Consider the following 12,614-nt stretch of genomic DNA (forward strand, 5'->3'; position numbering starts at 1 on the left):
GGCGCCCTATAAATGAGTTATGCAAATTCACACCAAGGTACATGCTCAACAGTCTGGTTGCATCATCTCAACAGTTCACATGCTATTCACATCACATCAGACACTGATGGGGAGAGGCAATCTTGGGAATGTTGCAAGGAACGACGAGCACAATCTGATGCTCAAGGTTAGCAAAAGACATTTCTGAATTTGCTATGTGTGAGCGAAGAATGGAATCAAAGTATCGTGGCGCATTGTGTGTCGTCAAAGCCAAAGACGTCACAAGCGCTGAGGAAAACATGCTGAAAATTGCGAGGGTTGTGTGTACTTGAAAACACAGAGAAAAAAGCAATGTGATTCTTGGCCTGCCATCAACTGATAATAGCACAATGTTTTAGGAAGATTGGTTGAAAATTGTGGCAGGTGTTTGAACACTGAAGAGAACATTGTGGTCAGGTGACATTTAAAACCAATAGGGTTCACACAGTGCACTAAACCATGTTGCTAAGGAAAATCTCTGTAAATAATCCCAACACCAGAACCGGTTTGCCCTTCATTCTCATCTAACTCAGACAATTTGTTTTTTAAACTAATCAAAATAAGAAGGTTCTTTTAACACAGGACAATGATACAGCAAGAAAATAGTTGTAAATTATGACGTCTAAAATAAGGTGACTAGATTTTCAAAATTAAAAACTGGGACACTACAATTTCACTGAATATCAAACATACAATAAATTCTCACCATGAACTACTTAAAAACTGGTGGCCGGTGTTTGTGTTATTACTTTAGCTAATGCTAAATGCTATCTTGATTGACAGATCAACAGTGCTAAACAAGTTAATGGTTAACAAGTTAATGATTATTCAACCTTTTTGGCTCGGTCCCGGCAGCTATTGGAAGCCAGCAGTGTCGTTTACCTCGTGGTTCCACATTTTAACATTGGAACCGTGCTATCGAAACACTGAGCTCATTTTCCTAGCATTAAGCTAGTAGGACTACATTTCCCATGATGTCTTGATAAAACCAGGACATTTGGCCATCCTAGCCTAAAAAGCAGCACATTTGGTCCTGAACATATCCAATTTTGAAGGGTTATCTTATCATAACACATAAGAGGGAGAGTTTGCAGTGTTAAAAAAACCAGCAAGATTTGAATGTAGCCTCAATTCGCTAATTCCTCCTTCCCGTACTCTATGACCAAAGACCTGCCCCTCATTAATTTGCATGAGACTGAGCATACATGACCATCTATAACGGCACACGATTATGAAAGTGCATAGTCGTGATTAATAGTCCCGCATATCCAGCTTCAACAATACAGGGCAATATTAATTAAAAATCAAAAAGAAGTGATAAACGTACGTGGGACAAAAAGTATGCTAATTCCACATTGTTTCAAAACCCTCTGCTGCCTGAGATCCCTTTGCTCTGCCTGTGTTTGCAAGTTATATGTCCAATTGAGGGCAAACGAGGATGTTTTTTTTTTTTTAATTTATTAACAACCATACGTTACTGCTTTAAACTCCTGCTTCCAGAGTCATTCAAATAAAATAAAAAAACTGATCCCACTTCTAGCACAATTTGTCACAAAATTCTCGAGTATTAACTCCAGCAACACAGATTTGAACGCATGTTTGAAGGTTTGAATAAGGTCAGTATTAAACTGGGGCTGATTGGTTCTGTAAAGGTCAACCACAAACATCTTGAGTAGGACATTCTGAAATTAATTTGGATTCTTTTTTATATAGGACTGCCAGTTAGTTTTGAGGATTAGTACCCTCAACCCGTATTTCAGTTGTTGAGTCCTGGACAGTGGCCCCGTTCTTTAAAAATAAATACATTTTAAAGAACTCCACTGAGCATGACACCAAAGTGCCAGACTCTTTACCATGGTACCCCAAGTGATGATTACGAGTCCTTCTGAAGGCAGGCTTGTCCCTCATGGACACCCGATTCATCATAATGTATCCTCCATCTGTCTTTAGGGTTCTTGTAATCCACTGACTGATCACAAAAGACTTCTGTTTTGCCACAAAACTCTGTGTGGGAGAACCCTCAACCCAGATTGGAATCAGGGTCAGTTGACTTAAAAACCCTATACCCTGAGCCAAACCATAATAGCCGGATTGCTTCCTCAAATGTAGTGACTCACTTGTCTCACTGCCTTCCGCTTTTGTAGTAGTCTCTTGTCTTATTGCACACAGGGGTCACCTGTCATCACGGTTCTTCCACACCACAGATAACATCACAGATATTCATCGTATTTTTTGTGACAGTTTGTCACCGAACTCTCTAAAGAAAGGTATCCTCGCTTTCATTTTCACTGGGGTCAGTAATTTTCCTCTGACCCCAACACCATAGAGCTCAGATCATTACCATGGTAACGACATCTAGTGCCTACTACCCCGTTCCGAATAACATAGTCCATCATCCAACTCTGGTATCTATCAAACGCCACAAATCAGCATCACAGAAAGCCATCCAACTTTTGATGACAATTTGTCACAGAACCATTGGAATGTAGCCTGAATTTGAATGTTATTGGGGCTCTGTTGGGTTGGAGAAATGTTTTCTATTGGCCAAAACACCAAAGCTCTTTATCATGGTAACATGATTGTGTACACAACCCAAGTGACGATATTGGCAGCTGTGGCCAAGTGGTTAAGGTCTTCACCTGCCACTGGGCAAACCTCGGTTCAAGGTCATGCCACCTCAGACACTCAGCTGTAATGTCTTTAAGCAAGACGCAGATATCCCGATTTGCTCTACAGGCGCTTAATCAGCCACCTGTGATAGGTCAAATGCAGAGGTCAAATCTAGCGTACACATGTGAACATGACACAAAAAAATGAGGCTCTTGATCCAATGCCCTCAGAGGTGTCCCATTCCAGTCATCAAAGTGCCTCATCCATTTCGGGTCACCAGTCTAGAGGGTCCACACTACAGATGGTATCACAGATATCCACCCCACTTCTGCTGCCAATTTGTCACAGTACGCAGGAGGAGTACCCTCAACTTCAATTTAATCTGGGGTCTATGGGCTTGAAAATGCTGGATACCAAAGATACCCTTCCATGTCAGACATAGACAACCCATTACGAATATCATCTCTAGATTCTATCACACAGGGGTCACCTGTCCCAAGGGTTCTGTCACACCACAGATGGCATCACATCTACCATCCCACTTCTGACGCTAATTTGTCACAGACAATCCACAACCTTTATTTGTGATTTGTGTGTGTACTGCGTAAATAGGGTAGATGCCACATACTTTCGACTTCCATGTTTCACACATCAGCGTCATTTTCCGGCTACTGATGGCTCCCCCACCCCTGCACCCTCCAACTGCGCGCTCCCACCCATCGTCCCAACTCATTGAAGTGCTTCGGGCAACTGAGACAGACACACTACACACTACACACTCGCACCCGTAGACGCGAACGCGCAACCGAGGGACACAAAGGCAGTAGCGCAAGAGTTGGGACGCGGGCCACACGTCGCAAACAGGAAACGGAAACAAAGCTGATGTGTGAAAACCAGGAAGTCGGAAGTCCCGCCTCCTCCGTGGCACATACCCCATAGTTGCCCATTCGGCAGCCATTGCATCCTGGTAATCCTGGAAGGGGGATTTCCACATTTGTGGCCCCTTCTCAAGGTTTCTTATATTTCCCCTGATGTATTATTATTATTATTTTTTCCTTACCCTATTGTGGTTAGATCAGAGGATGTCATTAATATTTGTCAACCATGGGCATGTGAAGCCCTTCAAGACTCTTTTGTGATTAAGGGCTTTATAAATAAACTTGACTTGACTGACTGGTGCCAGGATCTGTTGGCTTGAAAACTGTATAAACAGACCATGACGTCAAAAAAGCAGACTCTTTAGCATCGTAGCTACTAGCCAGATTGCTTACACAGCCGGGGTGACAACATGCTGTATCCTACTACTTCCCCCGCCATCCTTTTTCTGACACATTGGACAAATCGCCAAAGAGCTAGACTGTCCATCACGGTAGTCTACAATCATAGACAGGGTACACTCTTAAGGACAAAACATTTCTGTTTGGGCCTGATTGGCTTAATGAAATGAAAGAGGCAATCTTTACATTGAACTCAGCACGTTACCGCACTTTGGTTGTTAACACAAACTAGACGGATTGACACCACGCTACATTACAATCAAGCCAAGTCAACTATCAGTGTTTTCTGTCTGAGAAGTTGCAAATAAGAGCTGTTGCAGGAAGAACCAGGCCCGCACAGCTAGAGATCCATACTATTTACCAACAGAGTGGGTTTTATTAAAGAAGCTGGCGCCTCTATTGCAAATTAGTCATATAATTGTAAATGGCCTGAGCTGGAAACACTGCGTTTCTGCAGCCGTAAGGAAGACTCACCCTCCGAGAGTTTCATTGATTATTCATCTCGGTAATGACCTCATGTCCCGGCCTGTTAGACTCTAGCGCTCATCAGCCTGTCACCTAGCTCCACCAACACCGCGCTGCTAACATTTCACACCCACTTTTTACAACACATGTTCATAAATAAGCACATTACAATCTCATCCAGATGAGCTTTTGATTCATGCTTCCCATCGAGGCTTGTCACTTTCAGGGGAGGGCATGCGCAACAGCTGTGTGTGAGGTGTTGCCATGGCATGTGTGTGTGTCTGTAGGGGCGGTGGGGGGGGGGGGGGGGAATTGATGAGATGGCAGGGACACAAAACAGGAGACAAAAGCAATCACGGCATCGACTTGGAAGTTGTCAAAGTCATTGACCCGAAGTCAGTGGACGGCTGGAGGAGAAAAGGAAAAAAATGAAGGATGCAATTTAGTGAGCAACTCCCTTGGACAAAGTCAAGCTGCACACAAAGTTGCATTCTTCCGTCTCACAATGACAAGCGGCAAATGTCCATCTTATAAGGACGACCCTCTCGGAGAGCTCGTTCTTCTTCTTCTCTGAGAGCAATATCATTTTAGAGCGACAAGTTCTCTAAGCTATGAGAAAAAGGCTGATGCTACGCTTTAGTGCCTGTGTGGGCGTTTAATACATCTTGACAGTCTTATGTCCGCTCTCGTGAGGATTTAGTAGCATTTGATATAAAAAGAAGCAGTGTAATTAGTTCACAAATCTAAAATTGTTCGGAAAGAGTTTTTAATAGCTTTGATATGGGGGCAGCACAGTGGACTAGTGGTTCTGCCTCACAATCGAGAGGTCCTGGATCGCATGTTCTCTCCGTGCTTGTTTGTTTTTCTTCACATACTCTGGATCATACCGCATTCTAAAAACATGTCAGGTTCAGTGAGGACTGTAAATAGGTGTGATTGTGAGTGTGAACGGTTGTTTTTCCTATATGTTCCTGGCAATCGGTTGGCAACCAGTCCAGCGGACTCAGCTCCGTGTCCAAAGACAGCTACGATTTGCTCCAGCTCATCCACAAGGCTAATGAAGACAAGCGCGAAAACATGCCACGTAAGCCTTCAAAAATATATAAATAATATGAAATGTCAACATATTGCACGAGGCCTTAGTATCAAATAATTAACTCTACAATGATGTGCTTTTTCTTGAGCTTTTTAATGACGCTTAATGGTTAACTTGCTATTGTTAACAACATGCTGGGTGTCCACACTTTCTGACGGTCAGGACCCCACAATGTTTTGAAGTTATAAACTCATTTGTGCACCTTCTACCATGCCAGCCAACCACAAAGGTCAAGGTAATATTGTTTTTCTACTCGTTTTCATTTGATCGTTGCTTAGAAATGTTTTTACAAGTATTTACTGTAATTATGACTTCAGTAGTGCGCTAGTGTAGGTTAGTGATAGAATACGGCACGTTCTGCCAAACGTACAAATTGGGGTTAAATCATTTTTTTGTAGTTGAGGACTTCGTCGGAATTCTTGACCTATTTTTACACTTGAATGACAATTAAATAATTCTAAAATGTTACTTATAATAATAATAATAATAGTACATTTTATTTGTAATGCACTTTATATTTCAACAATCTCAAAGGCATTCCACAGCCTCGGAGCCACCGAGAAGAAGGCCCGGTTGGCCATAGCGCGGAGTTTGGTTTTGGTTTTGGGGGCTCTAACATTTACTTTGCTGTTCATTAAGGTTTTATTATGGATACAGTTCATATATAAGTGGTATGTCATTTGCATGTTCAGAATGAAAAACTAGTCAAAAATTCAAGATTCATGAAAAGGTTATTTTTTATTTATTGTTTAATTTTATTATTTTTATTATTTCATTGTAGCAAAATTGAACTCATTCAATTTTTTGGGCAAAAATATATGTTGTTAAGTACCGGTAGTGTGGTTTGAACCGTCTGGGTAAGCTAACCGTCAGCATTAGCAGCTAACTTTTTCATGCTTACCTTTTTGTAACTACAGAAATGTACTTTATCCCTTTCTGTGTCCCTGTAATTCAAGTGTACTAATGCAATTTAAAGAACGTAACATCATACCAGTAATTTGTATATACATTTTGATATCAGAAACACCCAATTGTAGATATGGTCATCGATTATGTTATTATCTGTTAAATAACCCCCAAATATTAGTGACCGCAATAGTAAACATATTGTTCAAATAAAACCTCTCTGACAATGTCAGTCAAAAGAGAGTGTTATGATATTTGTAAATCCACATTATTTTTTTATCAAGCTTTTGAATTAGATCTCATTAACGTGCGTAGGTGTACCTACAGTAACGTTGTGGGCGGCTAGTGTGCAGTAGTTCTTCACATCCATACCAAAGAGAGAAATTCCTTGAATAAATACAAGCAAACAAAAGAACAAAAGCGAGTTCACAAGTTCAGCGTAAAATTTCACAAAGCTATATAAACGTTAAAAAGCCTTTCATATAAACTGTTTATTGAGGAGCCAACTTGATTTGCGTCTCCAAAGACCCATATATAATTAAGATAAATATATCATGCGTGCCACTTCATGGGGGGTAGTTTCTTTTGTCCCACATACTGTTGAATTGGAAAGTCACTTGCCTGATGGAGAAGCGATGGAAAGGGGAAAAAAATAATAAAATAAAAGCTCCTCCCAGGAGAAATGAACGTAGGCAGGGGAGAGCAAAGTGAATGCAATTTCAAAGGTGGAAATAATGGAGGTCATGTTGTCTGATGCTCCTGTGCTGGCCACCAAAACAACTGGGAATCAATCACATTTGTGCATGTTACTTTCTGAATGTTAATGACAAACACATTTAAGGCCGTTTTTTTAATAACAGTGCTCATATCGCGACGGGTCCATCCATTATTCCCCAGACGCAATGAAGTGCAGTGCAGTTATCGGCGAGGGTTTATCAGCTGACTGGTGCAATAATATTTGAAATGCATTTTTTTCATTTTTGCTCTTACCCTCTGTTTTCTTCAAGCTCTTCCCCCGCCGTGTTTTTGTTGTGACGCAAGGTCAAAATGGAGTTTATCCTCTGATATCAGCTGCCAGTCTAGACGAGAGAAGCGCTCACTCAAGGTGACATCACTCCGCCGTCTGCTCTCAGCACGCCGCCACACCTTTCATTTTCCTGCATTCTCCAAATTTACAACTTCATCCTCTGACAGAAGGAGTCAACATGTCTTACGTGACCCTAGTATGTGACGCTCTGCCAGTGAGCAAAGCTGGCGTGGCCTCTGACCACCCCAAGAAAACAACAAACAAAGCACTTTTTTTTGGAATAATACAACGAGAAGAAAACTGCTTAGTAGAGCATTGATTAGCAAACAGGGTACTGTGGCACAATAGTGTGCTGTGAGAGATCATTATTTATTAATTACAATTAATTATCTATCTATCGGTGTATAGTAACAGGCAGAGCAATTAACTGCTCTTTCATTAGATGGCACAAGGTACAAAAAAACTGTTGCCATTTATAGAACAGAATAAGTTATGATGTTTTTTAGTACGTCTGCTTTGTGTACAATTACACAGGCCCAGATTTTACATAGTGAGTCAATTGAGACAAGCTCATCATTATTTTACTATTCCTACTTATTGTGACAGTTTGGTTTAGGAGGATGCAAGGACTTTTTTTTTAATGCCATGTGGCTTAGAAATGGAAGCTTTTCATACAAAGGAGTAGGAAAATTACCTAATAAGTAAATTGCACTATTATGAGAATAATATAATATAATATAATATGATATAATATAATTTAATATAATATAATATAATATAATATAATATAATATAATATAATTTAATATAATATAATATAATATAATATAAAAAAATCATATATAATATAAAAATCATATACAATATTACAAGAAAAATGTTTTATATCTTACTAGAAAAAAAATGGAATATTACAAGGCAGTTAAAACAATTTATTAAAAAAGTCCTAATCTTACAAAAAAAATGTTTGTTTGTTACAGCGTCATTATTACATTATATATATTTTTTCTTATAAGAAGCATGCTTTTTTTTAAATAAAGTACTAACTAAGTATGATTTTAAAGCTGAAATGACACAGTATATTAACATAAACTTATTATAAGACAAAATTGTAATTTTTTTGTGGAATTTTTTTTTAATATTATAAGGAAAAAGTTCTTTTATTAAAAGTCATATTTTTACAAACAAAAAATATACTACAAAAGTACAATTTAAATTATTTTTGTAATTAAGAAAACAAAAAAAATAGTCGTTACAAGAACTGTCGTTTTAGAAAAATGTCACAATCTTAAAATAATTTTTTTAAAGCCTTTTATATTAATATAAAAAATTAAAAATTGTCTTTTTAATAACTTGCTGCGTAGTCCATACATGAGTGTTTAGTTATCTAAAGATGAGATAATGAGTTAAATAGTGACAAAAAAGCTCAGAACATTGTTCACTTTGTTCCTTCTTCTTTCTTATCTCATCTTAAACGTGACTCAGTAGGCAATGGTCCAATCAGCCGTCTGCAAATTCACTGAAATGAACTTCTGTGGAGATATTTATCCAGCAAAGTGGCAAACAGACGACAGACTATCAGAAAATTAAAGAGGACGTAACAGTTTTTAGGGAGGCGTGTGAAATTAAAATGGGACAAAACGAAGCGAGGCGTCGCGGCAAGGCAAACACTCCAAGATGTTCCCGAACAGATTGGGCTTTTATTTTCAATTCTTTATTTCATTTTTCTATTTAGCTTTTCTGCTCATTAATTCCATGAACGGGCAGCCTTCTTTCTACAGTGAGCTCTGTCACTGAAACACTTTTCAATCCTAAAAACGTCATCATTTCATGTAAAGTACACCTTTAGAGTCGTATAAAATATTGGTGTTTGGACCACTGTCATGTATGGTGTCTCATTGCTTGATTGGATTTGTTCGATTTCAATTATTCTTAAAATATTTTTTAAATGCAAACAAATGAAAGTTTAAAACTTGCCACTGATAGTCAGAGATTACGTTTTCCAGTTTTAACAAAATAGCATCGCTAGCAACACGAACATAACATTAGCACTCCAAATAAGCCAATGTTAGCTAGCCACAGCTGCTATTGTGTTAGCATGTCTTATTTGCAATAGAAAGTTAGCATAAGACTAGTAAAACTTTTTTTTTTTTTATGATTAACATAGGTGTTAACATTAAACTAGCAGACTTAGTTATTTGTGTTAATACACAATAATGATAAAGTCAGACATTACGTTTTACAGTTTAAAAAAAAATTGCATCACTAACACAAAAATAACATTATAGCACTTCAAACAAGCCAACGTTAGTTAGCGACAGCTGCTACGTTGTTAGCATGACTTCTTTGCAATAGAGAGTTAGCATTTGATGTTTTTTTGTTTTTTTTGGGGGGGGGGTTACAATCACTTTAAAATAAAAAAAAAGGTGATAAACATATGTGTTAGCATTAAACTAGCAGACTTTCTCTTGTTATTTGCATTTATTAAATACACAATACAGAGTATTGTAGTTTTATTATACCTGACTAGGTTTGGCAAAAAATGAATAATTGTTCACTGTCTGCCAAAGTGCTGTGTGTATGAAGGTACTAGCCACTATCCAAAGTTGGGTCACTTGAAAATTGGGTACCACTGCATGTACATTACATCTCACTTGACTCTGGGACAGTTATAGTTGAGCCCCATGATTTTTTCCTAAGAACAGCTGGCTCCCCCAAAATCTGACCAACATTGCTTTTTATGAAGTTATTTATAGTCTTCAAGCGGACAAATTGACTGAAAGAACGTCAAAAAATGTCAACTAAAACCAATTTCCTGGTAAGTACCTAAAAAAGTGTGGTTTAATCATCTAAAATTGCCGTCATTTTGACTTGCAAGACATAAGGGTTTGAGACTCTGGTGTGCATCTCTGAATAGGGGTGAGTCAGAGTGAAGACCGGACTAAATAAAACCAAGCAGATGCAAATGCGCAGCATGTGTAATTGCACATGATTCATGAACTCCAAAAAAGCATTCGCCGCAGCGATGCCCGCGATGATGCCGTTTCCACCGAGGGCGCAATTTGTACCCCGCCATCTCACCCTGTTACCACAGCAACACCGTGTTATTAGCTTTGACAATCCTCAGTCATGTTAATGCCAGGGAGGAAGGGGAGCGAGGAAGACGGGATGCCACCTAGTGGGATGCGACTAACCCACATATCTCAGCAGCAATTAGCATTGGGCTGTACAGTAAAGTGGCAGGAACTAATTCCTAAATACTGTAGCGACATGAAAGAGGAGGGAAGCCGCCCACAGAAGAGGAATTGGCGCGTCAGTGGCCAACGGTTCGGCGCGGGCCTACATCGGTGCAGGCCTCTCCAATTACTTCAAGGTTAACTGTGATCCACTAATAACTTCAGGGAACTGGAGAAACAAAACATTGTTAGCTAATTACATAACCAAGCCATTTAGACTGATTGATGCAACTTATTATCCCGCGCTTGCCTTCGCGCTGGCCTCGCCGTCTCGCCCTCCCTTTCTAATTTGCTCTTTCCATATATAGGATAAGGACGCGGCTTCATTTGGCAGGCGCCTCCGCCAAGGAGAGCGGTAGACAACGGGTCTCTTGCCTCCACCCCGATTGATCATCATCAGGAGCCAAACGCTCCCGTGTGAAGTCACTGACGAGGTAGGGGTCAAATGGTGCGGACTACCCTGATGAACTAAATTCATCAGTGACGCATCCATCGTTTCACACATATAACAAAGAGGTCCTAAAACAGGGGGCGGGCCGGGGTCATTTATATTTATTATGGTTTTTATTTCATGTCTCCCTCGCCGCCGCTGATGTAACGCTCAAAAACGACACGCCCGCTCGCCCATGCAAACGTCCTGTGTTGTTGTTGATGTCGTAATAACATATCATCCTGAATTATCACGTTTTTTTTTTCTTTTTGTTTTTTGTTGTCGGCCGCCATTGTAAATAAACTCAATAGGAATGTGAATTAGGCGGCGCCGGTGTCTCATGCCTCATGAATATGATTAATTGCAATAGCGATGAAAAAAATAGAAAGAGAGAATATTAATTTGCCTTGGCCGTGAGCTTGGTTAGCTTGTTGGTGATAAGGAAGGAATGCAAGGGAACACGCAGCCAATTATCGTACGTTAATGTCGATTAATTAATCATATAAAAAAAGAAGGGGATTTAAAAGAAATAACACATTTAATCTCACTTTTTTTTTTATTTCTGCACTCCAAGCGAAAAAGAAGCTCTCAGTGGCATGATTCCTGGCGGAAGGCTTTTTGCTTATCTCCCAAGCACTTCAAGCCTACGCTATCACCTTAAGGCAAAACAAGCGTGGCCGGACACCAGCGCTAACTTGAGCGTCAGCGGTTCAACAGTTGAAGCAGAGTTACTCATCATGTTGAAAAGGTCTAAGACTTGTTAGCCTTACTTTTAGCATTAGCATTCCTATTCCACAAATGGAATATTTCTTCGTCTTCTGGATTTGTTTTGAATGTCAATGTCATGTACAGTTTCAGGGCTTCAGTTGTTTGAATTCACATACTGTATTTTGTCAACTAAAATGTATTTGAACTAGAGCTACTCATTGGGGCAAATGTTTACATTCGATTCAAATACAATGTGTATTTTAATTTGGTAGCGGCAGGCACAGAAGCACTGACCCACATTTCCTAACTAAACAAAAATATTTTTTTTTCACAAAATGTTATTCATTTATTCCCTATGATCTATTATGTTTGCATTACTCTTGGTTGTGATAGTTCGAGTACTGCACTGTGTATATGAGGATGTTGGATTATTTTATTTTATTTTTTTCAATCAGAATTTAGTTTTATTGTGCTGCCATGTCAGTCTAATCTGCATCAGTCATGCTGTCTGATCTAATAAATTGTCAATGGGACTGTTTCTTTAACCGTTAAAATTGCAAATCTGTCCTCCCAACTAGCAAGCTTGCAGTTTTCTGTCCTGTGACTGACAGGTCAAAAAGTTCGACGAGCAAAACACTGTTGGAGTTACATGCCCACATTAATCAGCATGATTTTCTACACTTATTTTTGCTTGTTTTTCCCTTAGCGTTTCTGTAAATAATTTGTTATTTCCCTTCCCTTCTCTTCTAGATTAGATTAGATTAAATTAGATTCATCTTTATTGTCTTTGCATGGAGTGCAAGTACCGAGACAACAAAATGCAATTCAGCATCTAACCAGA

The 12,614-nt window shown here is 39.3% G+C and overlaps 1 long non-coding RNA gene across 2 annotated transcripts in view; it reads left to right on the forward strand.

Annotated features, from left to right (window-relative positions):
• The window catches only part of LOC144060572 (uncharacterized), a 42,163-nt gene that overhangs the window by 7,877 nt on the left and 21,672 nt on the right, over positions 1-12,614 (forward strand). The window contains exons 2-4 of one of the 2 annotated variants that reach the window (XR_013295945.1): positions 7,380-7,477; positions 10,944-11,069; positions 11,640-11,710. This is a non-coding gene — a long non-coding RNA (uncharacterized LOC144060572). Of the gene's footprint in view, positions 1-7,379; positions 7,478-10,943; positions 11,070-11,639; positions 11,711-12,614 lie in introns of those variants that run through there. The other variant, XR_013295944.1, reaches the window with a different exon arrangement.

The sequence above is a fragment of the Vanacampus margaritifer genome, chromosome 11 (assembly GCF_051991255.1).
Source record: "Vanacampus margaritifer isolate UIUO_Vmar chromosome 11, RoL_Vmar_1.0, whole genome shotgun sequence".
NCBI lineage: Eukaryota > Metazoa > Chordata > Actinopteri > Syngnathiformes > Syngnathidae > Vanacampus > Vanacampus margaritifer.